This window comes from Schistocerca cancellata, chromosome 5 (assembly GCF_023864275.1).
Source record: "Schistocerca cancellata isolate TAMUIC-IGC-003103 chromosome 5, iqSchCanc2.1, whole genome shotgun sequence".
Classification (NCBI taxonomy): Eukaryota; Metazoa; Arthropoda; class Insecta; order Orthoptera; family Acrididae; genus Schistocerca; species Schistocerca cancellata.
The window spans coordinates 301,641,967-301,669,029 of NC_064630.1; positions in this window are offsets into that span (position 1 = coordinate 301,641,967).

A 27,063-nucleotide genomic window follows, 5' to 3' on the forward strand; every position below is an offset into this window, starting at 1 on the left:
ATTTTAACTTGCAAACTGAGCGGGAACAAGTGACCGCCATTTCACTTGTTTCATTTAACCATGTCTAAGAGAAAATCGTTAGAGAATCTACTAAAACAAATCCACAAGGATCTAACTGTAGGGGATGACCATTCCTAGAACTGCCTACGCAAGTTAGGTAGCATTAACATGTGGTTAATAAGTAAGTAAGAAAATCAGAAGTTATGCACCTTTGGCACTAGATGGTTTCACTTTTAAGGTTTCTAGATTATTTTTGGTGTTCAAGGAATGTGATGTAAGCTTTGTGTTTTGGGGGTGGGGTGGGGGGGTTTGAGCCAGAGAGATTCAACACAATGAGGTAATGGAAGAAGAAAAGGGATGAAACAGAAAGTGGGGGGGGGGGGGCTTGATGGCCAAATGTACTGCCTTATTAGCACACAATTTTTCTCCGTCTTCCAGTATACATAAACAACAAGTAAGAAGACTGTAACGGAACTGGTCATTGGAGAGCGGTGGTTCTGGAATGAGAGACGTGTACACATTTCAAGAACATCTTTATTTCACGAACTGACATAAAAATTCCTACTCCAAGATCTTGTGTATCCAGTCCCTGTTATACACACAGCTGCTCCACAATACAAACACCCACCTGATTTAAAGTTTAGTAGTAACGCTAAACATAACAAAATTCAAAACTCAACCGTCACTTATAAGGTTACACAAGGCACAGTTTCAACAGTTACAATACTCAAAAATCAATACGAGTTTTAGCCCATTGGGTCAAATGTTGGTCAAGCTCCAGCTTCAGCTGTTAGTTGAATCGCACTTAAGGTGCATATCAAAGTTCTCACATCTAGTACATTTGGCCATCAAGACCCTCCCCCCCCCCCCCACATACCTTTCTGTTTCATCTCTTTTCTTCTTCCATTACCTCATTGTGTTGAATCTCTCTGGCTCCCCCCCCCCCCCCCCCCTCACCTCTCCCAGGCCCAGCCCCTCTTTCATTGTTATTGTTTATTCCCTTATATATGTTGCAGATAGTGCGTATGCAGCTCACTTTCACTGTAATGGCTGACTCTATAATGACCACAGGTGTGAGTAACGGTTGTTTGTAAAAAATACGTTTTATCTATCTTCCACATTTAAGGGGTTGTCTACTATCTTTGGCCCGAAAAAAGCATGTTCTTTGAGAACAAAATTTAACTCAACAACACAAATGCTGGTCGAGCGCCAGGGTCAGTTATTATTTACCATAATATCATTTAAGTGGCACTTAAGGTGCTGTGAAGAAAACGGTTGTCAGAGTTCTGTTTTGCGTAATTTTGAACGCGTATTTACTCAAAATAACCCGTTTCATTTCCAAATGTAGCTGAAGTAACTACATCAGAGTTTGGTATCGAGCACCAAAAGGACATAAATTACAAAAAATCACGTATTTAATTTCGTAAACGATGGTAAAACAGGCTATAATTTGGCTGAGTTACAAATGAACGACCAAACAAACTTGCAGTTGGTCACGAATGTTACGTAAATGACGCCATAATGAATGTAAACAGTTTACGTAGTTGGCAGCTGTCAGCTCCATACTTCATATCTGTACTTTGGATACTTTTGAAACAGTAGTCTTCGATACGTTACGCCACAGACGTTCTGAGTTGCTCGTAGCATTGTCGTTGCTGTAGCATTCTGTGGGACGTGAGCGAGTGGGGAGTTGATCACCCTAATGCGCGTTCTGGGAATAGTTTGCAGAGCACAGAGATAAAGATACAGAATTTTGGGAATATGATTTGGTACAGATTAATTTGAAAAGTGAAGATTTTCAGATAATGTCTCTGCATAGCTTGCCTGCGCATAATCTATGATTTGTTTGAAAAACGAAAATTGTTGGGAGCATTCTTCTTTATTGGTCCGTGTCAGTTAACTTCAGTTATTGAGATGTGATTAAGTAAAGCTGACTCTTCATACAGCTTGCACTCCGTAGGTATACCACTTCTAAACTATTTCAATAACTAATTTCATGACTGAGTCATAGTTGTAATCAGAAATAAGATTTGTAAGGATGGTTTTAGTTCTTGAGAACGGTATAAAAGTTTCAATATAGTTTTTGAATGCTAGTCTCTTTACATTATTCGGTAAATGCAATATCCTCCTTGTAAGGTGTCAGGCAAATCCAACACCTTCCATGAAAACCCTGACATGATAAGCAAATCCAGTAGTATGTCACATAAATAAATCGTGACATTAAATTAACCAAAGTAACACGAGTAACGAGTGAGCAAATGGAATACCACAGACTAACACAAGAATGCCTAAATGCATGTCATACCTTCCCACCGTGAGACAGACCCAGTTCCGAGGGGAGAAACGAGAACAGAAGCCGAGAGCAGAACTGTGTTAATCTAGAAGGCCCTACGATAAGGGACGGACACCCACGTCGCCAGCTAACCACCAGGACCACCCCCCAGCCCATGTTAAAAGCTAGAGCCCTCCATAAGAACACTATAGATTTTACGATAACACTAAAAGGGCCACACCAGCTGCAAGTTTTAGCGTGAGACATTTTCGCGTCTCTGTTACGTTGCAAACTTTAAAAACTTTGCCCCACCACGAAAAGTATAACGTTTCTCATTGGATAGACAAAATTTTTGTAGGCAGAGCTTAAGGTTAACAAAAAAATGGTTCAAATGGCTCTGAGCACTATGGGACTCAACTTCTGTGGTCATAAGTTCCCTAGAACTTAGAACTACTTAAACCTAACTAACCTAAGGACATCACACACATCCATGCCCGAGGTAGGATTCGAACCTGCGACCGTAGTGGTCGTGCGGTTCCAGACTGTAGCGTCTTTAACCGCTCGGCCACTCCGGCCGGCTAAGGTTAACATTGAGTCCTGATTGGTCAGATGAAAACACAGCCAGATAGTTTTTTTTTTAAACCAACTTCGGTAAATTGTAGTAAGGAGAAGTTAGAAAGGAGTTTCTTCGGAGACGGCAAGCTGTATGGAGCTGTGCCAGCCGCTGCCCCCTGACGAACACCGACAAGGTAATGAACGCACGCGATGCCGCATTTTTGAGGGCATAAGGCTTCACTCAGAACTGCAGAAGTCTCATCTGTTACAACCCCTTTTTACGTAATACTAGTGTCTATCGTCAATTGAAGCTCATGGTATCCACATTTGCTACGTAAGTTAAAATCTGAAACGCGATGATTCTTCTATTATATAATTATTGAGAAGCCACATCAGCCACTGTAATTTACAAGTTAGATAAGTAATTAAAGATAATTGAGGGTCACTGTAGACCATTTTGATAGTTTTCTCTTTTGTGAAACTTGATTTAAACCTAGATTATAGATGTGATATGGCATAGGTCATCCTTTGATCCATTGTAGAACTTGGAAACTCACTCAGGGAATATTCGTTCACATTTTTGTTCAACGCAGTTGGTTTTTATCATCCTGTATTAAAATATTTCCTTTTATCAATAGTGCAATTTATAAACAATGTTTTGTGAGTAGAATAAAATTTCCAATGGTAAACTTAACTGCTTTTTCGACGTTATTTTACCAGCTAACTAAAAATAGGAAAGCCTTGAACCCCTTCCACTAAATTTAGTTAGTAATAAGATTCTTTTACAGGGAGTCCAGTGGAGCAGACGCTGAACTCGTTAAGTATTTGGTTATGTCATCGCTAGTCTCACTGAACTCTTCTGAATTCTACATGTCATGTGTGGTCTGGCGTCTCCTTACCAGCAACAGGTCCCAGGTTCAAACTAGTCAATTCCCTAAAAAACACGCTCAGAGCGTCGTTGCGCGAAAGTGGTAGGGAGACACGACTTAGAACAAACAGAAACCACGCAGAATGTTAGAGAATGGCGACCCTGCCAGGATGGTAAAATACCATGACTGAAGGTCGACCACATGCCTAACTAGGTCAGAAAAATATCTTGTTGAAAAATTTTTGTAACAACAATTTTTTTTCTTAAAGTTATACGTAGTCGAAAACAGTAGCTGCAGCGATAGATAGTAAGAAAGTATTCAATAGAAAGTGAGACATTCTAGCAGAGATAATAGCATAATTAAGTTGTGAATTTTAATATTGTTAGAATTAAGTTTTCTCTCCAATGCAAACGCACAGGTGGCGGATACATCGTTGACAAGTTGGTTCTGACCCAACAAGTAAGTGAATTGATTGTCAACTCGTGTGTGAGATCGTATGAGCGCATGTTGACGCGAAGTAGGGCGCGTGAATTGCTTTTAAAACAGAAAACAAGGGATTCGGAAAGATTAGCAATGGCAGATCAAGACCTTGACCGAATTGAGGTAGAGACCCAACATGAAGGTGGGCAGAGAATAAAGGACAGTACAACAGACGATGCAGTATCGCGAGAAATAGGACAGATAACGCACCATAACGAGGATAATGTACGTCAAGGCATAGAAAACATAAGTCAGCATACGACAGAGGAGCAGGAAAGTAGAGAGACAGCCGATAAGGATTCTAACTTGCGTCTTGAATACGTAGAACCCATAGTACAAGAAATCAGAGCTCCCTCACCACAGAGTACAAGGAATTCGAGCAGAAACGTGTCACCGCACAGTTCAATGCAATCGGTTGCAAACCAACACTTGGGCGAAAACACAGAGCGTAGGACGTCGGAAGAAAACGCAATAGGACCCACCAATCTGGCAGAATTATTACAATTAATGACGGAAACCATGACAAGACATAATAAAGAAATTGCGAACCAAATTAAAATTCAGAATGCAGAAATGACGAACCAAATTGCAGAAATCACGAGACAAATGCGTGAGATTAAAGAACAAAACGAAGACGAGGCAAAAGAATCTCGAGAAGTGATAGGAAACTTAGTAACAGGTCACAATCATTTGAGAACAGACATTGACAAGGTACAAGATGGACGTACAAACATTGCGTAATGACACTCAGGATAAGATCAAAACATTACGTAACAACACCGAGGGAGAAGTCAAGAAACTAGAGAAACGTAATTACTAGACAATCAGCAGGTACAGCGCGTGACATTGTTGAAAACGGTGTGCTACACAAACGTATCACAAAAGCAGCGCTGAAAAGATATGATAACCGCATAGTAAAAATAGAAGCGCAAACGAATCAACAATTTCAGATATTGCGAACAGAGTTGTTGCAGACCATTGAAGAGCGTAGTGAACAAGATCGAACAAGCACTGAGTCTGCAACCACATCCGTATCTGTAACAGCACCGGAAAAACAAGCAATTAACGAAGATATTACGCATTTGCGATTCCAATCACAGGCGGAAAGTAACATACGTGAAATCAGACAGCCTGTACAGCAACAAACACGTTTTGAAATTCTTGATGAACAAACGGCACCAGAAACACATGCAGAACCACAAATGTATGTTTCAAGACAGTTTGGATCGTCCAATGAAGCGGCAAGGTCAGCCAGACAAGATACCGAACCAACACCTGACAATGGAAAGCCAGGTCGCGAAGAGTACAGTACAATGCATTCAGCTACACGTTCACAACCGATGGAAGAAAATTATTGCGTACCACTCCAACGATACTACGCAAGGGTAGGCGAAAGTTACAGTGGACAATATACAATGGATCTACCACAACCGGAAAGAACGACGGGAGAAATGATCAGAAACAAAAGTGGCGAAGAATCGCGAATTTCATATGGAACTATGACGAAGTACGACAACGATCATTTCCTCGCAGAAAATTTCAACACTTTCGAGAAGGAAACTCATTACATCCACGAACTTTTATTGATCAATTCCGAGTAGGATTACCAGAACACTGGACGCTAGCACACAAATTAGACTTTATATGTGCACACATGGCAGGAACAGTCGCAGAAACCATGCGAAATGTTGCAGCGACATGCCGATCGTACGAAGATTTCAGAGAGAAGTTTCTTTCACGATATTGGTCCAGCGAAGCACAGAAGAGAGTGAAGTAAGAATTATTACAGAACCCATATTTTGAAAATTCAGGAGAGAAGAGTCCCGTGAAATTTTTCGAAGGAATGGCAAAGAAAAATCAGTGCTTAGATGTACCATACAGTGACGGAGAGTTGATTAAATTATGCGCGATGAAGTTACCATTGAAATACCAGCAATCATTAGTCGGTCGCGGAGGCAATGACGTCGAAGCATTTAAAGGTATTCTAAGGGAACTAGAGTTCATATTTTCGGGAGATGATGCAAGAAAAAGACGAAGCGCACTTAAAAACGAAAGCAAAATGCAGTGGAATACACAAGACACAGTACGAAGAAACAATAATTACGAACCAAGTGATAACTTCGCACCAAGAAACGACAATAGATTTCAACAAAGAACCGGTTATGGATTTAGAAGAGAATATGGCAATAACTATAATTCACCCAGGAACGGCAACAACTATTACAGAGGGAATAACGACTACCGGAACGGGTATTGGAGCGCCAATAGACCGACAAATTATCAACAAAGAAACCAATAGCAACAAGCGGAGCAAGAAAAGAGAATACAGATAGAAGAGGTGGAGGTAAGACCACCAAACCCCGAAAAACGTTCGAATTGACAGCTAAGCGCCCATGCCAAAGAGAATGACGCACCGACCCAGGACAATTGCAGCACCTTGAACAGAGAAGTAAATACCTTATCACGAGAAGAGAAGAAGGAAGAAACAAAACCGCAGGGACCAGATGAAAACGAAGACAGGAAAATAACAATATCGTGTTGGGACGAAATTAATTGGGAGAATACTGACGAGGAAGATGAATTACCAGAGGCATGCACAACGAATGTAGGAGGAAAGGACGAAGTAATGAGTATTGCAGAGCTATTTGAGATGGAAACCAGGGAAAGCGAATTCAGTGAGGATAATGCGCAGTCGACAGAAGTTGAAAATAAGTTACGAGTGGGCACACAACCCAATGTATATAATGAAGGAAGTTATGAAGCGATAATTAGAGCATTTAGATGCGATTATGTGGAAGTAGCGACGAAGAAGGAGAAGATAGACGAGGATGAGGAAAACGTAGAGAATGTTGAAGAGAGCGTAAATGAAGGAAGAAATAGAGAAGAGGAAATAAAAGAGAGAGAAGTAGCAGTCGAAGCTTATCCTACAGAAAGTTCGAATTCACAAGGGAAATTCCTGAAAAGACTCATGTATGATTCAGTGTAGGATTCGTTGATGCAAGAAGAAGAACAGAACCAACCCTTTCAAATTCAACCAATTGTGAAGGCCATGGTAAAGCATATCCCAGTCAATATTTTAATTGATAGCGGAAGTGAACTGACTGCGATCTCAGAAAATTTATTCATGCAGTGTAATGCCAATGAGGAATTGCCAGTTCTGAAAACACGTAAGATTAAAAGTATGAGGTCCTATTAGAAACAATGCTGCGGAAGTTACGAGACAAACGAGGTTAACTCTTTCGTGTCAAGGTCAAAAGATCGAAGCCAACTTCGTGATTATACCTAAACTAAATGTAGATTTGATTATAGGTGCAGATTTTTTAAATGAGAGACAAGCGATAATAGATATGGGGAAAGGTAGTGTAACATTTGGGAATGTCACACTTCTCTTTGAGCAAAAGCTAAAATTAGAAGAAATACCAGTTATAAACAAACAATTAAGAATGACGCGAGATAAAGAGGATGAAGAATTAGAATGGTATGCACAAAAGGGGGAATCGTCAACTCATGTTAGAAGTCCATAAAGAAATCGACGAAAAATTGCAAGAAGTTCAGGGTATTTCAGAACACAGTAAAAGAGAATTAGAGGGTATTTTACGAGATAAAGCAGAGGTACTTTTACCTAAGACTGGCAGTATTAAACACTTTCAGTACAAGTTTGAAGCTTAATTTTATTACTGGTAAATAATCAGCACAATATTTCAAGATTATATTGCAGATAAGATCGTCAGGAGAAAGAAGAATGAAGAGAGAGGAAGGTGGGAAAAAGAAAGTAGTTTCAATAAAAACAAAAACAAAAATAACACCAATAGTACCATAGATTAAGGTGAAGGGATAAAACGTAGATAGTCTAACAGCATGAAATACTAAAATGCTATACACCACGACACTACACAAAAATAAAAAAACGAATTTTGGGATTCTTGTAGAAGTTAAGACTCAAAATATATTAAAATTGTAACATGGAAAGGGCGCCAAAATTTGTAAAGCTTTTTAAGAAGGCGTAAAACAATGTAGGTACTAGACATATGTTAGATGATTATAAGTAAAACTTTTTGTAAGAACCATTGTAAAAAACTAAAGCAAAAAACCAGATGCAATGACCCACAAGTTACAACCAGAGAAGTATCAAGAAAGGAAAGGACATAATTAGCAAGACACGATTCCTACAAGGCAGAAGTGTCAAGAGAAGGGAAAGGACAGTGAGATCAACAAAGGCACTTGTAAATCTACTGCTGAAGGGACCGGTGCAGGGACTGACAAGCAAACACCAGACTTTCACCGCTCGTAAACCCCGGGACAACCCGACTCAGCAGAGCGAGCAAAAAATGGCTTGATGAGAAGACCGCTTGGGCAAGCCACCACTGGCAAAAAATATGTGTAAAAGTCACACTACTGCTATTAACCAGCATGCTGATGCACGAAACTGAAGAAAACATCCACAAAGTAAAAATGACACTCCCAAACAATTTATCAAACTGTTACTAAGAAGAGAACTTCAAAGTGACTAGTTATCAATAAATATTTCCATATCCTGCCCAGAGAAGAACCAAGAAGCAAATAAGAAGCAGAGAAAAAGCAGGAAGAACAGAAGTTGAAGATTCGCAAGATTGAGACCAAGAAAGAAGATGGGTGAAGAATAGACGACATACCTTCCCAAATCCCTATCCTATTGTAAACTAGTCGTCTGCGAAGTATTACAACGAAAAACGACCGCTTTCAGCGACACATAACGATGACTTTCACACATACAAAGCCAGTAAACCACGAGATTCTGCACTCACAGCTCCATTCCATTATGGGACCTCCACAACAACAACACACACTTGCAAACCCAACAAGGAACGGCGAATGAAGCTGTACATCAAATACTTGCCAACATCCATCTCGCTCAAGTCCATCACCTTCGTGCAAAAACATTCGCCAACCTCATGCTTAAACATTCATAGGATTGTGTGAATGTGTGAAATCAACGTGATGTAGGAATTGTGCAAAAGAAACGTGTGAAAAACTAAATAAGTTAAGCACACCAAACAGGTAATAAACTACAAAATAACAGTCATTGACTATGGACTTAAGTAAAAAATAGACTATTGATAAAAATAAGTCATTAGTTCTGAAATGGACAGTATATAAAGAACAAAAGTAAGGCATAATAAACACTAAAACTATATGCCACTTATTTTCTCCTCATAAAAATAAAAGAATAACTATATTTTACTTATTTTCTCCTTATAAAAACAAAGAATAAAAAATTGTCTTGTTGGATGTTTTCCCTTTTTTTTAACATTTGTATCATTTGTTAGGATAATATCTCAATACTTGTGTGTGTATATTTCTTTGTCAAAGCAATTCTTGGAAATAATTCTTCTTTGTTAGTGTAACAATGTTGAAATGAGTGTCTAGAAACAAAAACATTTTACTTGTACATGATATTTAGAAAATGTGTTAGGAATAGATTTTACTTAATTACCACATTTATAAAAGAAATAAAATATTTCTAAGAAAATCGATGTGAAAGACTCCTCACTTTCGATATCCAACTTCTTAAAAAACAAACTTCACTCTTAAATAAAGAAAGAAAATAATTAAAAAATAATAATTATAATAGAATAAAAATATTCTTCTCTTGTCAATATAAACATATTTTTGAGAATAATGTGGAAGAATATAAAAATATGAATTAGTAATACAAACTAGCATAGAACCAGAATAACATGGCTGAAAATAAATCGTGACATTAAATTAACCAAAGTAACACGAGTAACGAGTGAGCAAATGGAATACCACAGACTAACACAAGAATGCCTAAATGCATGTCATACCTTCCCACCGTGAGACAGACACAGTTCCGAGGGGAGAAACGAAAACAGAACCGTGTTAAGCTAGAAGGCCCTACGATAAGGAACGGACACTCACATCGCCAGCTAAACACCAGGACCACCCCCCAGCCCATGTTAAAATCTAGAGCCCTCCAGAAGGACAGTATAGATCTTAAGATAACACTAAAAGGGCCACACCAGCTGCAAGTTTTAGCGTGAGACTTTTTCGCGTCTCTGTTATGTTGCAAACTTTAAAAACATTGCCCCACCACGAAAAGTATAACGTTTCCCATTGGATGGACAGAATTTTTGTAGGCGGAGCTTAAGGTTAACATTGAGACCCTGATTGGTCAGATGAAAACACAGCCAGATAGTTTTTTTTAAACCAACTTCGGTAAATTGTAGTAAGGAGAAGTTCGGGCCAGTTTAACATCACAGTCAGAAGATAGCAGGACTACTTACAGTTAGCGTTGTGTTTCAAAATTGTTATCATGATCAGTTTAGGTAAAAATCCGTTCAGATTTCGTTTCTCATGCAGACAGACATATTCTTACAGTGGAGTATTACATTTGCATGAGCGTTAACTAGCGTTTGGAATTTTATTTAGTCACTTGCTTACGTAGAATCACAAGGCATTTTTGGGAAACATTTTTGGTTATTTATTATTTCAAAATTCCGTTTGCAATTTCGTGAAGCATTTTTACTGTTTTAACTTTGTGTGTTGGAATTGCAAGTCACTTACTGTAGCCCTGCCCATTGCACTACACATAACAGAGCTTCACAGGACAGTTTATTTAACATACTGTTTTACGTTTTCTAATTAATTTGGTAAATGTAAATTCGAATACAATAATACAGTTTGAGAGAGCATTGGCGACCCATTCTTATTAGGCAGCGTTTCTTTAATTACACTACGTACTTTGTTCAGGATTACAACACAGACACACATTAAGCTTAAGATAGGAAACTAGTTAAGTCCAGTACTGTTATTGTTGACAATATTCAAATTATTATTTATTATTTATTCAGAAAACTTACACACTTTCAAGACCGTTGGCCCTTCGAGGAGTTAAGGAGTTTAAGTAAGAACAATAGAACGGAAATAGAAATAAATGCCCGCATAACAACAGTGAACAAAACACTCTTTAGTTGTTTCATCAGTATCTTAAGGAGATCACTTACGATTAGTACAAACTTCAAAAGTCGCTTGTTTCAATCGACTGTTACATTTGTGACGTTATAGGGATGTGAGGCACTAATACAATGACGAAAAAATATCGCAACACCCAAAAATAATTAGTTAAAGTAATGAAATTTCTGGTATACATTTGTCTAGGTAACACATTTTAGTGATTAACATTGGAAAATCATAGGTTAACGGGAGGGCGATATAAGCCACTGCAAATGTGAAATGCTGGTACAATAATATCTAATGTAACGGTCAGAATGTTGAACGCAAGTACGCAAACGTGCATGCACTGCGTTGTACAGGTGCCGGATGTCAGTCTGTGGGATGGAGTTCCATGCGTGTTGCACTTCGTCGGTCGATACAGGGACGGTTAATGCTGTTTGTGGATGACGCTGGAGTTGTCGCCTGATGATGAGCCATACGAGCTCGACTAGAAACAGCTCGAGTGATCGAGCAGGCCAAGGAAACATGTCGATACTCCGTGGAGTATGTTGGGTTACAACGGCAGTAGGTGGGCGACCGTTATCCTATTGGCAAACACCCTCCTGGAATACTTTTCATGAATGGCAACAAAACAGACTGAACCATCAGACTGACGCACAAATTTGCAGTCAGGGTGCGTGGGATAACCACGAGAGTTCTGCTGCCGTACAAAATCGCACGCAACGATAACTTCAGGTGTAGGTTCAGTGTGACTAGCAAGCAGACGGGTCACTTGTAGTCCTCAACTGGCCTACTTCCAACCAACACACGGCCGTCACTGCTACCGAGACAGAACAAGCTTTCATCGGAAAACTCAACAGATCTCTATCATTCCTTCAGTGAGCTCTCGCTTGACTCCACTGAAGTCGCAAATAGCGATGGCTTGGGGTCAGTGGAATGCACGCTGCCTTACTCGGAGCGGTCCTTGAAGTAACCAATTCGTAACAGTTCATTGCATCACTCTGGTGCCAACAGCTGTTCAGATGGCTGCTGCAGATGGAGTACGACGCACCGAAGCCACATGTCGAAGACGATGGTCTTCCTACTCTGCAGTGTAACGTGGCCGTCCGGAGATCGGTCTTCTGGCGACTGTGCATTCCCGTGACCACGGCTGCCAATAGTCATGTAGACTGGTTACATTCCTCCCAAGTTTTTCTACAGTATCGCAAAAGCAACATCCAGCTTATGATAGCCCTATTATATGACCTCGTTCAGACTCAGTGAGATGCTGATAATGGCGTCTTTGTCGTCGTAGAGACGTTCTTGACTAGCATTAACTCACCAAGTCCAATCTCAAAGATAACTAACGCTCACGAACGCTACTGCGTGTATTTAAAGCAAACCTGGTTTGCATCCCCATAGTGGCGTTACTACCGCCACTCTTATGCGACTGGCGCGAAATTTGAATAGATATCGTCTTTCAGATGTAGAAACGCGCCTTGCAGCTTTCTTTGATGTCGCATAACCCCTTCTTGGTGTTTTGATTCTTTTTGCCGGTAGTGTATTTACAAAGGAAGGTGAAGAGAAACTACTGATATTCGAAAGAGAAATGAAGAAAAGTTTTTGGACCTGTATATGATGAAAATAACATGGAATGGAGAATGAGATAAGTGAGGAATTACGGGAGCTGTAGAAACACCTTACCATCATTGAAACGCTATAGAAGAGAAGATTGAACTGGGGTGACTATATAGCAAGATTGGCGGGGAACAGACAACCTGGAATAGAGTTTTGCAACGAGATAGAAGGAACGAGAGGAAGACTCAGAATTAGACGGCGAGGTAACATACGGGAGGGCTCAGCTAGGCTGAACCTCAACTACGATGAACCTCTACACCAAATGTACAAACAGTGCACTCGACAAAAAGATATGGAGGACGCTCGTGGAACAGGCATTTGGTCGATAAAGCCCTTGCCATATGTAACTTAAAGTAAAATCCTTGCTATTCACGGGAAACTATGCAGTTTTGGTGCAGTCCAGCAATCAAGGTGATTGTAAATCCTTACAGAAGAGAGTTGTAACAGTGACACCAATGTTCTCTATCGATTCCCTGTAGGAAGCTGTATGAAGGGGCAGTTCCAACTACTGGCGCTCGGATTTCTACGGCAGTTCCCTGTTCAGTACAATAATAACTGAAGTATACCTGCCCGATATCCGACCTTAATTCCCACAATAACACTCCTTCCCACAGCATAACGTATTTACGACGTTCGGTTAAAGTTTGTGTGCAAAAAAGATCCATCACGTCGTTCTTAGCTGATATTCAGTTTTAATCGGTGGAGGTTTTGGAGTACTCTCTGAAGTACACAGCCATGCTGCATCGTAAGTGTGTATCGACACAAATGTATCAATCGAAAAGCGAAAATCCCATTTTCTGCGCTAAAGTAGGAAAATAAATTGTGAAATTTCATATTGGAAAATATGTTCTCTCCAGGAACTGGAACCTACATCTACGTCTGTACTCCGCAAGTCAGACAGAGGGTACTTATCTTACCTCTATCATTTCCACCCTTTCAAGTTCCATTTGCGAATGGTGCATATGGAGAATGATTATCGGTTAACCTCCACATTAGCTCTAATTTCTCGGGTTTCTTCTTTGTGGTCATTTCACGATACGTAGGTTGGAGGAAGTAACGAATTATCCGACTCTTCCGGGAACGTACGGTCTCCGAATTTCAATACTAAACTTGTTCGAGATGCACAGCGTCTCTCTTGGAGCGACTGCCATTGGACTCCGTTGAGAAACTCCGTAGTGCTCTCAGGTCGACTAAACGGTCCCATGACGAGTCATGCCGTTTAATAATTTGACCAACTGGCCTGTTCCACCTCAAAACCATCCCTTCTCAAACACTATGGGGTGCAACAAAGCACGACATGCAGCCATAGAGCTATGAACTTTGCTGTCCATTTGTCAGGCCACATAGTAACGTATTAAACTGGGGATAAGAATTCTGACCCTCCCCCCATGAACCATGGACCTTGCCGTTGGTGGGGAGGCTTGCGTGCCTCAGCGATACAGATAGCCGTGCCGTAGGTTGAAAGGTGGCTACACTGAGTCACAGCGCCAGAGATTGCGCCAAAGAGCATTATTCAGCCGCCTCCACTGGCAGTGCTTGTTGAGAAGTCGTAGTGGAGAGTGTTTGTTGAGAACTGGGCAGTAGGAGTTCTGATGTAGCCGTGACTAGTTGTGAGCACGTTGTATCCAGTTGTTCTGATGGGCTAGACAGCCGATGCTGTTCGATTGCGGATGTTGTAATGATCAGAGTGTCAATATATATGAAGGTAAAGAAAATTTTTTTTATTTCAAATGTCCTAACTAACAATGTCTCTTGGTCACAGGTTCAGTCAACAAAGCATCTGGCTTGTGTTCATGTATTAGAGTGTAATTCTGGTTTTTATGTGCAATTATAGTATTTTTGGTTTTTTTAAATTACTTCAGTGTAAATGGTGCTTAAAATACCTTGTCTTATTGAGGAAGAACCGTGCCAGATGTGTACGTTGAATCACACTTCCACACACAGAACAGTTACATTTGTGCTTTGTTGTTTCGTAACTTTTATAGTTGCTGGGGACTTAATTAATTAATTGTGTTAATGGAAGTTTTCTTTCATTCTTTGTTGTTATTCTATACAGTCAGATTGCGTACCAATACCAGACAGGGCCAACCGGTTACGAGACTGCGTAACTGGACAGACAGTAAAAATATTTGCATAATCAAAAAATTTAATTAAGCCCCCATGCAAGGTGCAACCACAGCAGAGGGATATCTGTTGAGAGGCCAGACAAACGTGTGGTTCCTGAAGAGGGGCAGCAGCCTTTTTAGTAGTTGCAGGGGCAACAGTCTGGATGACTGACTGATCTGGCCTTGTAACACTAACCAAAACGGCCTTGCTGTGCTGGTACTGCGAACGGCTAAAAGCAAGGGGAAACTACAGCCGTAATTTTTCCCGAGGGCATGCAGCTTTACTGTAGGGTTAAATGATGATGGCGTCCTCTTGGGTAAAATATTCCGGAGGTAAAATAGTCCCCCATTCGGATCTCCGGGCGGCGACTACTCAAGAGGACGCTGTTATCAGGAGAAAGAAAACTGGTGTTCTACGGATTGGAGTGTGGAATGTCAGATCCAATAATCAGGCAGGTAGCTTAGAAAATTTAAAAAGCGTAATGGATAGGTTAAAGTTAGATATAGTGGGAATTAGTGAAGTTCGGTGGCAGGAGGAACAAGACTTCCGGTCAGGTGACTACAGGGTTATAAACACAAAATCAAATAGGGGTAATGCAGGAGTAGGTTAATAATGAATAGGATAATAGGAATGCGGGTAAGCTACTACAAACAGCATAGCGAACGCATTATTGTGGCCAAGATAAACACGAAGCCCACGCCTACTACAGTAGTACAAGTTTATATGCCAAATAGTTCTGCAGATGATGAAGAGATTGAAGAAATGTATGATGAGATAAAAGAAATTATTCAGGTAGTGAAGGGAGACGAAAATTTAATAGTAATGGTTGACTGGAATTCAACAATAGGAAAAGGAAGAGAAGGAAACATTGTAGGTGAATATGGATTGGGGCTAAGAAATGCAAGAGGAAGCCGCCTGGTAGAATTTTACACAGAGCATAACTTAATCATAGCTAACACTTGGTTCAAGATTCATGAAAGAAGGTTGTATACATGGAAGAACCCTGGAGATACTAGAAGGTTTCAGATAGATTATATAATGGTAAGACAGAGATTTAGGAACAGGTTTTAAATTGTAAGATATTTCCAGGGGCAGATGTGGACTCTACCACAATATATTGGTTATGAACTGTAGATTAAAACTGAAGAAAGTGCAAAAAGGTGGGAATTTAAGGAGATGGGACCTGGATAAACTGAAAGAACCAGAGGTTGTACAGAGTTTCAGGGAGAGCACAAGGGAACAATTGACAGGAATGGGGGAAAAGAGATACAGTAGAAGAAGATTGGGTAGCTTTGAGGAATGAAATAGTGAAGGCAGCAGAGGATCAAGTAAGTAAAAAGACAAGGGCTAGTAGAAGTCCTTGGGTAACAGAAGAGATACTGAATTTAATTGATGAAAAGAGAAAATACAAAAACGCAGTAAGTGAAGCAGGCAAAAGGAATAGAAACGTCTCAAAAATGAGATCGACAGGAAGTGCAAAATGGCCAAGCACGGATGGCTAGAGGACAAATGTAAGGATGTAGAGGCTTATCTCATGAGGTGTAAGGTAGACACTGCCTACAGGAAAATTAAAGAGACCTTTGGAGAAAAGAGACCCACTTGCATGAATATCAATAGCTCAGATGGAAACCCAGTTCTAAGCAAAGAAGGGAAAGCAGAAAGGTGGAAGGAGTATATAGAGGGTCTATACAGGGGTGATGTTCTTGAGGACAATATTATGGAAATGGAAGTGGATGTAGATGAAGATGAAATGGGAGATATGATACTGCGGAAGAGTTTGACAGAGCACTGAAAAACCAAAGTCGAAACAAGACCCCGGGATTAGACAACATTCCATTAGAACTAGTGACAGCCTTGGGAGAGCCAGTCCTGACAAAACTCTACCATCTGGTGAGCAAGATGTATGAGACAGGTGAAATTCCCTCAGACTTCAAGAAGAATATAATAATTCCAATTCCAAAGGAAGCAGGTGTTGACAGATGTGAAAATTACCGAACTATCAGTTTAATAAGTCACAGCTGCAAAATACTAACGTGAATTCTTTACAGACAAATGGAAAAACTGGTAGAAGCCAACCTCGGGGAAGATCAGTTTGGATTCCGTAGAAATGTTGGATCACATGAGGCAATACTGACCCTGCGACTTATCTTAGAAAATAGATTAAGGAAAGGCAAACCTACTTTTCTAGCATTTGTAGACTCAGAGAAAGCTTTTGACAATGTTGACTGGAACACTCTCTTTCAAATTCTGAAGGTGCAGGGGTAAAATACAGGGCGCGAAAAGCAATTTACAATTTGTACAGAAACCAGATGGCAGTTATAAGAGTTGACGGACATGAATGGGAAGCAGTGGTGGGGAAGGGAGTGACACAGGGTTGTAGCCTCTCCCCGATGTTATTCAATCTCTATATTGAGCAAGCAGTGAAGGAAACAAAAGAAAAATTCGGAGTAGGTATTAAAATCCACGGCGAAGAAATAAAAACTTTGAGGTTCGCCGATGACATTGTAATTCTGTCAGAGACAGCAAAGGACTTGGAAGAGCAGTTGAACGGAATGGACAGTGTCTTGAAAGGAGGGTATAAGATGAACATCAACAAAAGCAGAACAAGGATAGCCCGCATCTCGTGGTCGTGCGGTAGCGTTCTCACTTCCCACGCCCGGGTTCCCGGGTTCGATTCCCGGCGGGGTCAGGGATTTTCTCTGCCTCGTGATGGCTGGGTGTTGTGTGCTGTCCTTAGGTTAGTTAGGTTTAAGTAGTTCTAAGTTCTAGGGGACTGATGACCATAGATGTTAAGTCCCATAGAGCTCAGAGCCATTTTTGACCCAAAACAAGTATAATGGAATGCAGTCGAATTAAATCGGGTGATCCTGAAGGAATTAGATTAGGAAATGAGACACTTAAAGTAGTAATGGAGTTTTGCTATTTGGGGAGCAAAATAACTGATGATGGTCGAAGTAGAGAGGATATAAAATGTAGACTGACAATGGCAAGGAAAGCGTTTCTGAAGAAGAGAAATTTGTTAACATCGAGTATAGATTTAAATGTCAGGAAGTCGTTTCTGAAAGTAATTGTATGGAGTGTAGCCATGTATGGAAGTGAAACATGGACGATAAATAGTTTGGACAAGAAGAGAATAGAAGCTTTCGAAATGTGGTGCTACAGAAGAATGCTTAAGATTAGATGGGTAGACCAGATGAGGAAGTACTGAATGGGATTGGGGAGAAGAGAAGTTTGTAGCACAAATTGACTAGAAGAAGGGCCCGGTGTTAGGACATGTTCTGAGGCATCAAGGGATCACCAATTTAGTATTGGAAGGCAGCGTGGAGGGTGAAAATCGTAGAGGCAGACCAAGAGATGAATACACTAAGCAGATTCAGAAGGATGTAGGTTGCACTAGGTTCTGGGAGATTAAGAAGCTTGCACAGGATAGAGTGGCATGGAGGGCTGCATCAAACCAGTCTCAGGACTGAAGACCACAACAACAACAACAACAAAGAATTCTGAATTGCTTTAATTCTAGGCTATTAACAGTTGGCCAACTATAGAGTGCTTTTGGAAGGTTACCCACATTCACAAATTCCATGCACTCCCAGGGACACGCTTTACGCAAATAACAACAACAAAATGTAGCTTTCGAAATTAATTTTGTTCAGTTTTCGTTTTGGTTATCAGCATTTCAAAAAGTAGACGACACGAAAATACTGCAATCTAGATGAAGTGAACAGTTCTGAGGTGGAACATGCCTTGAAGTCAGTGCTGATGAAAGTAATGCACTCCATTAACATGATCAAGTCATGTTTTGTTAGCAAACAAAGGGTTTGCATTGTAGTTGAATAAACGTTTTATAAAGTTTTTTTCGTGTTTCCAGCTCCTGGGAGTATTAACGTGGCAGTTTGTGCTGGTTATTTTTGATGAAATCCAACAAGGTTTCTCAGTCACTCTAATTCTTTTTCGGTTTCAGGTTTTTAATTTTCAGTATGAACTTAGCGTTACTGGTATATGAGTGAAGATACCTCTTGTGAATGTTTTCTGGCCTAATTTTCCCAGCACATTTAATCATATGCGAACGAAATTTCAGACATTTTATTCAAAAAGGTGGCGTCCGTATTCATATTAATGACATAATATGATATACTTTACGTATACTGTGTGTACTAATGAAATATGCCTACAATTTAGGTATCGACGCGGTCCACCTTTAATATGCTTAGTACTAAACTATGAATCGTTTGATTTAAAATACTTTCGTGTAGTGTTAAATTTAGTTCTTGGGGTGTGACACATTCTGAACTCACCGAATTATATGCATAAAAAATGCTGATTTTAGAAGGGTACTGCGGATGCCCATTTTGTCGAGTTTCCAGCAACTGCCTCCAGGCCCATTGTAGACCAATCTTCCGCAGCCGATGCGTCGCGACGTTCAGCTGTGAGGCATTGTTCAACGGAATGGGTAGTGAATTTTTTTTCAGTCCAGAGACTTAAAACTAATACGATATATTTTACTTTTGTCATGAGCAGTAATAATTTGTTTTCGATACAGTATAATTCAGCTTCTGCAATGGCGGGGAACTGTCAGTGGTTCGAGTGCTAGTGGTCATCTTACTTAAGTCTTCCCATTTAATGAAAACAAGACTATGAACTCCCTGCTGACGTGGTCAGTTTCAGTGTATACACGGCCCAATTATGTAGTTGAAGTCTTCAGTTTGAGGACTGGTTTGAAGAAGGTCTCGAATCTAGTTTATTCGACCCTTATTCTGTTAATCTCTGTATAATTAATGCAGCCTATATCCATCTCACTGCACTGGAACATTTGTACACCCTTCCCCCCCCCCCCTTCCGTCTCACGCATACTGACCCATCCGTTGCCAAAACGATTTTTACTTGGTGCCTCAGAAAGTGACCTCTAGATCTACGTCTTCTTTGATTAAGAAGCACCTTTTCTCCAGTTCAAAGTAGCACGTCATCAACAGTGACTAAGCATCTACTTTTTAGCATTCTTTTGTAACGCCAGATTTTGGAAACTTCCATTCTCTTCTTGCAGGTACTCTTTATCCTCCGGCGATGAACATAAGCAGACTTCAATATGTCTTATGCTTGGAACTGTTTTACCAAATCAGTCAGTGAAGCTGGTCAAATTTAAGGCGTTTAGAAAGTAATGTCGTACGTAGCGACAGTCGAAACAAAGAGCAAAGGACACTTCTCTTCAAATTACTTCTGTGTGGTACGTGTTCGACAAGAGCATGACTGACAGTTTGTCTGTGTGGCCCGACAACGCGGTGATGTATTGGCAAGTGATTTTATTTCGAGGGATAATGAAGTAAATTTTGTTTGTATTTTTTCTGTTAATCATTGGTAACAGTCTGTAGACTGATTCGTCGTGACAATTTTCCACTTAATCAATTGTAAAATAGACGTTGTAGATTGTTGAACATTTGGCTTTACGAGTAACTTTTTAAACGTCAACTGAAGAGGTCCGTGGAATATAGTGGTAATCCTCAGTTTAGTAAGGTGCTGTTTAGTAACAGCATCTGTTGTATTTTCAGATGCATAATTTTGATAACACATTGTTCAAATGTACCACTAGAGTGAACTCTCTGTTACATGATTTGTGTTGTCTCATTGTACTTAGATACTTGTCATTGAATTTAGTCAAACATATGACGTGCAAGAACTAAAAACATGCTCTTGTTTGTCAGCACTTTCCTCCGTCCTTTCTTTCAATTTTAAGGAGGATTTGGGTGAACATCGGGTAAGTATCTCATTGCGTGGGGGTCGGAGGTGTTTCTTGTAAGGCGCTGACACACGATATAGTCTTCAGACGTAAGGGTCTCTATTTTTTCTTGCATAAATATATATATTTTTTGCTTGTTTTGTATTATCAGACTACTTGATGGTTAACTCTAAAGACAGATGTATGAGTGTTGAATTACATTTTTGTTAGTATCCTGATGTACACTTAAGCGCCAAAGAAACTGGTATACAGAGATATGACAACAGGCAGAATACGGGGCTGCAGTGGGCAACGTCTATATAACACAAGTGTCTGACGCAGTTGTTTGAGCGGTTACTGCTGCTACAATGGGAGCACCAGCGATGGGATACAGCATCTCCGAGGTAGCAATGAAGTGGAGATTTTCCCGTACGACCATTTCACGAGTGTATCGTGCATATCAGGAATCCGGTAAAACATCATATCTCCGGCATTGCTGCGGCCGGAAAAAGATGCTGCAAGTACAGGATCAACGACGACTGAAGAGAAACGTTCAACGTGACAGAAGTGCAACTCTTCCGCAAATTGCTGCAGATTTCAGTGCAGAGCCATCAACGGCGTGCGAAACATTCACCGATATGGGCTTTCGTAGCCGAAGGCCTACTCGTGTACCGTTGATGACTGCACGACACAAAGCTTTACGCCTCGCTTGGGCCCGTCAACACCGACATTTGACAGTTGATGACTGGAAACATGTTGACTGATTGGATGAGTCTCGTTTTAAATTGTGTCGAGCGGTTGGATGTGTCCGGGTATGGTGACAACGGCATGAATCCATGGACCATGCATGTCAGCAGGGGACTGTTCAAGCTGGTCGAGGTTCTGTAATGGTGTAAGGCGTGTGCAGTTGGAATGGTATGGGACTCCTGATACGTCTAGATACGACTCTGATAGGTGACACATACGTAACGTCCTGTCTGATCACCTGCATCCATTCATGTCCATTGTGCATTCCGACGGACTTGGAGAATTCCAGCCGGACAATGCGACAACCCACAAGTCCGGAATTGCTACAGAGTTGCTCCAGGAACACTCTTATGAGTGTAACACTTACGTTTGAGCATATCTGGGATGCCTTGCAGCATGCTGTTCAGAATAGATCTCCACCCCTTCATAGTGTCAATTCCTACTCCAAACGTTAGTCGAGTCCATGCCACGTCGTGTTGCAGCACTCCTGCATGCTCGCAGGGGCCCTACACGGTATTACGCGGGTGTACCAGCTTCTTTGGCACTAAGTGTAGATTTATATTTTCGTATTATTACTGTTCCCCGTAGAGCGTAACTGAAGCAGAAACATTTATGCAAACCACCAGTGGCTTGGATTTATTACCCTAGGTCGAATCGAGACAGCACTCGGCTATACTATCGGACAACCTTGACATATTACTGCAAAGCCACGTCAGTGAACTAATGATCTTCTTATTGTGTGAAGAGACACAAAACCAAGGATGACATTTAACTAGTTAACAGTCTAAACAATGGTTTTTGATTGTTACACGAACAGAGCTATATATAAAAGTCAACTGTAATGAGCAATTTTAGTGTCTTGAGTAATGTTGTTATGTTGGTCAGAAAACGGAGCAAAATAAAGATGCTCAGTATCTGCTACTGTTTAAATTAGTGAAATGAAATCTTATTATACATTTCCTTTACATCTTAACGGAATAAAAAGTGCGTTTAGAAATGCATAAATATTGCTGCGTAGGTGCCCCACAGTTTTTCAACGTTCGCGGTCCTAAATTGGTTCTGTGCACAGCCAAAGCAGGAAGATCAGTAGTAATTTGCTGCCGCCAAGAAGATTCATCCTGAAAAACTTCGTGTGATGTCCTCGTCTAAGTTAAATATGAAGCAAACCTCTTAATCGTTGCAACCAACATGAACTTTAAAGTTTTCCTAAAAGACTGTCGTGTTTTACAGTTGAAACTCTCAGACAAGTGAATAAAAGTTCTAGTCGATGAATTTCGTCACCAAGATATTTTATACAAGCTTTGCGATTGGTAGACTGCGTGTTTAGTGGAGACGCCGTTGTGGAATTAAAATTGTGACTTAGACAGACTAATGTTTGTAGGTATACCCAACACTTCTTAAGTACTGTACGTTACCTTTTCGGAAAGGGAGTTACTAATGAAATAGGTCAGTAGTTATTAATATCTGTTCTAATGCCTTTCTCAGACTACCTGTGCACTGGAGGTTTAGCTGTGCTGCTGCGCCGCTGAAATGGGTGACTGTCACACTGCGGTTAGACAGCTGGCCACACAGCTGAACCCTCTATGACAAGGGCTGCTTTTTCGCAGTCTTACAGAAAAGGAAAAACAGGAGCAAACGAAAGTAAATAATTGTTCCAAACCAACAACTTGTAAAAAAAATTCGAACGTTTTATTTTCTGGAAACAAGGGAGACGAATATTTGTTAATTACTTTCGAATGTCGGTGTCATCATTTGATGAATTATGTGCTGCATGCTATGTGGAATGCTCAAAATGGGTTTAGAAAGAACAAATCCACAGGAACGGCAGTCTTCCAATTCATGAAAATGGTTCTAAATGCCTTTGACAAGAACGAATTAAGCAGTGAGATACTCTTAGATTTATCTAAAGCGTTTGATTTAATCAGCCATGACTTATTGCTTATGAAACTTGAATGTTATGGGGTCTGGGGACTTGCCTTCAAATTGTTTAAGTCTTAACTCTCTGACAGACAACAGAAAGTACAAATATGTCACGAAGGCAAAGGGTATCTTTCAGATTTCAAACAAACTAGCTATGGAGTGCCCCATGGTTCCGTGTTAGGCCCTCTGTTGTTCTTGGTGTACATAAACGATTTGCCAAACCATCTGACAGTTACAGAAATGGTGATGTTCACTGATGACACTAGCATTTTTATAAAAAGGATACACTGAGGATGATCTACAGCAGAGTGTCTCTAGAACAATAAATGAGACAGGAAAATGGTTTGGTGATAATGGTTTGATCATAAATAATGATAAAATGGTTCAAAAATGGTTCAAATGGCTCTGAGCAATAAGCAACTTAACATCTGAGGTCATCAGTCCTCTAGAACTTAGAACTATTTAAACCTAACTAACCTAAGGGCATCACACTCATCCACGCCCAAGGCAGGATTCGAAACTGCGACCGTAGCGGTCACGCGGTTCCAGACTGAAGTGCCTAGAACCGTTTGGCCACACTGTCCGGCTGATAAAACGGTATTGATGAATTTCAGTAATATTAGAAGTAAAGCTAGAAGAAGAGTAAAAGCTGAGTTAGGGAACTATGTTATTGCACAAGCTCCATACACAAAATTCCTCGGTATATGGGTGGATGAGCACTTGAGAAGGGTAAAGCATCTAGAGGTTTTGAGTAAAAAATTAAGTAAATGCTGATATGTGCTAAGAATGCTTCGGGAATGTTTCAACACTGAATCACTACTGTGTGCCTATTATGCTTACATGAACAGTTTGCTTAGATATGGTATGATCTTCTGGGGAAATACAGGTACGGCAAAACGAGCATTCGAAATTCAAAAAAGGGCTATTACAATAATGAAAGGGGTTCCCTGCAGAGTGTGACACAGGGAAATATTAAAAGAATTTAAAATAATGACATTTCCTAGATTATGAATGTGTAAGATTTCTGAAAACTCACCAGGAATTTTCAACATTAAATAATCAGGTTCATAACCATGAAACAAGTGACAGGGATGATTTTCACAGAGACACCCACTAAGGAGCACTCTACCAAAAAAGTGTAAACTATCAGCCCTAAATACTTTTTAGTGCATTGCCTTCTACAATGAAGAAAATTAAAGAATTCCATAGCTTCAAGGTATATCTTAAACAATTTTTAATAACACATAGTTCTTATAGCATTGAAGAATATCTGAATATGGAAAAGTCATATTATTTATATATACCGATATAAAATATTTATATTTATTATCCAAGTTTTTGAAACAAATTAAAGATGTGAAACTATATTGTAATTGATTACATCCATACAATGTATATTGTTAACAGATGAATAAAGAGATTGATTGATTGATTGAACAAATGAATATTTCATCGTCCTTTAAATGTGAAGAAGGATTTCCCTTCAACAATAACTAGCGTATACTGCGTCCTATGCAACTTATTCGTCAAAAAGATGGATTTAGTTTGAATGAATCTTTGGGAATATTTAGTTTAAAAGACATACAAAGCACTATGCCTGTAAAAAGCCATTACACCATGAATGAACGACATAAATTGGCCTACTACTTTTTTACCATCTAAGGAGGTGTTTCTTACCATGTGAGCAATATCTAGAATTTATTTTGATGAGATAAATAGAGCAATATGAGCTAGATTCGTTTATATTATGGTATTATTTCCAAAGGTAGGAACAACTTTTGTATACATCTTTACATTTACATTTTACATAAGTTTACATGAATTGATTTTGAAGATGTAATCCTCATGTTCTGAATCCCAAATTGCTGAGCGATGCTGTTTTTTCAAACAAACATCAGGGAGGCAGCAAGTACATGCTCTCAACAACGAACATGAACAGCGTCCCCTACTAATTCTAAGCAAAATCAGGATATTGTCCAACCATTATAGAATAGGTCCAAGAAAAATGAGTAAAAATCAAGACGTGATTGTATTTTCGGATACATAGTTCTTCTAGTTAACTCTTAAAATTTATTGTGCTTTTGTTCCTCAATCAGTATTTGTGGCCCTCTAAGTCTGCAATCTTGGCGTGGGCTTACCTTATCACTCCCTCGGTTCGGTCCTGTGTTTTCCTGTTACAAACATAGGAAATTTTACAATGTCATTTATGAAAATTGTAGCTGGCAATACTTGAACGAACTATATATTTAGCTGTGACATATGATGTAATAAAGAGAAACAACAATACTGCTTCAGTTGGGACTTCGAAATTTGCTACTTTAATATTCCTTGAAGACATACCACGGGTTGGCTAATGGGGGGGGGGGGGGGGCTAGGGTTTTTGATATTTTTAAAAATATCGAGAATCCAGTATATCGATATTTCAGAAATATCTTTATAAGGCCTCAATATATTGGAGAAGATGTCTATACATTGAGGGGGAAAATATCTACGTACTGTCATATATCAGCTGCCAATGGTAAATATGCTGCCGGTTTCAGAGCTGTATATTTAAGTATTGATTTATCATATAGTATTCTGTACATCAACAAGCTAACAGCCTGTCTATCCCCCTTAGAGCAAGAATTGGAAGGAAAACTATGCACGTTCATGCTTGGCGATAGTCACTTTGCTAACAATGGTAACTGCATATAAGTGACACAATGAAAGGTGAACGATGAGTTCGTTGTTCGATTTCGTGACATATAGGATTGTTGACTTCGCGCTGTTTTTTCATTTGTGCCAACTCCAGCGACCTAGCGGTTGTAGTGCCAAAATTGCATGGTGAAGTTAACGTAGGATTTTCTGTTGGTAGCCGGCAAGCGCCGTTTACGTCAGCATTTCCCTTCACATGTCTGTGCCCACTGCAAAGACCAATCTTCTCATTTACATTTTTGTTCATCATTTACAGCAACTGTATTTGAAGGATGCCGATGTACGTTATTTCTTCAGATAGAAAATATTGTTGTTACGTTCACCCCCCCCCCCCCCCCCCCCCCATCCCCAATAGCAATCGAACTTCTTCTTTGTGCCATCCCCGCTTCACGCAAAGAGAAAAACTGGACATCATGAAAGCTCAAAATGGCGGAAGGCTCCTTCCCACAGTGAAAGTAAAATTATGTTCTATTACAATTTCAAAAAGAGTAAATATTTAATATCGGTACTCGGTATTGCCATTCCGGTTATGGATATATCGAAGAAATAAATATCGTCGATCTATGTACATATACCGAAATTTTTCTGATAAATACCAATGTATCGATATTTTATCAACAGCTCGAATGGGGACTATACACACCAACAACAAATTGAAAGTAGGCCTATTCGCCGAACACCGACAGCTTGCCCTTGCTGACAACCCAGTAGCACTGATTGTGAGGTTAGCATGTCATCTGCAACGTAGCAGCACTGATTGTGAAATTAGCATGTCATCTGCAACCCTAGCAGCAACTTGATTGTGAAATTAGAATTCCATCTGCTTTAGTATACAAAAAGCAGACATTAACGCTTCGCGAAACACTCAGCACAGAGAAGACAAAGATGATGGTGTACGCGGCACTAAAATCGGTTCAAAATTTACATCGACATTTACATCTAAACCTTTACTCTGCAAAACACTTGTATACACGTGGTAGAGGGTACGCCGACTTGTAAAAAATATTGGGGGGGGGGGGGGGGGGGAGACACTCATTCTGAGGGTCTTGCCCCGGGAAATTTTCTAAATTTTAGATGAGAAAGAGTGAGTTTTAAAGTTCTTTTAAGGATTTTAGTGTCATATGATAAACATTAGAAAC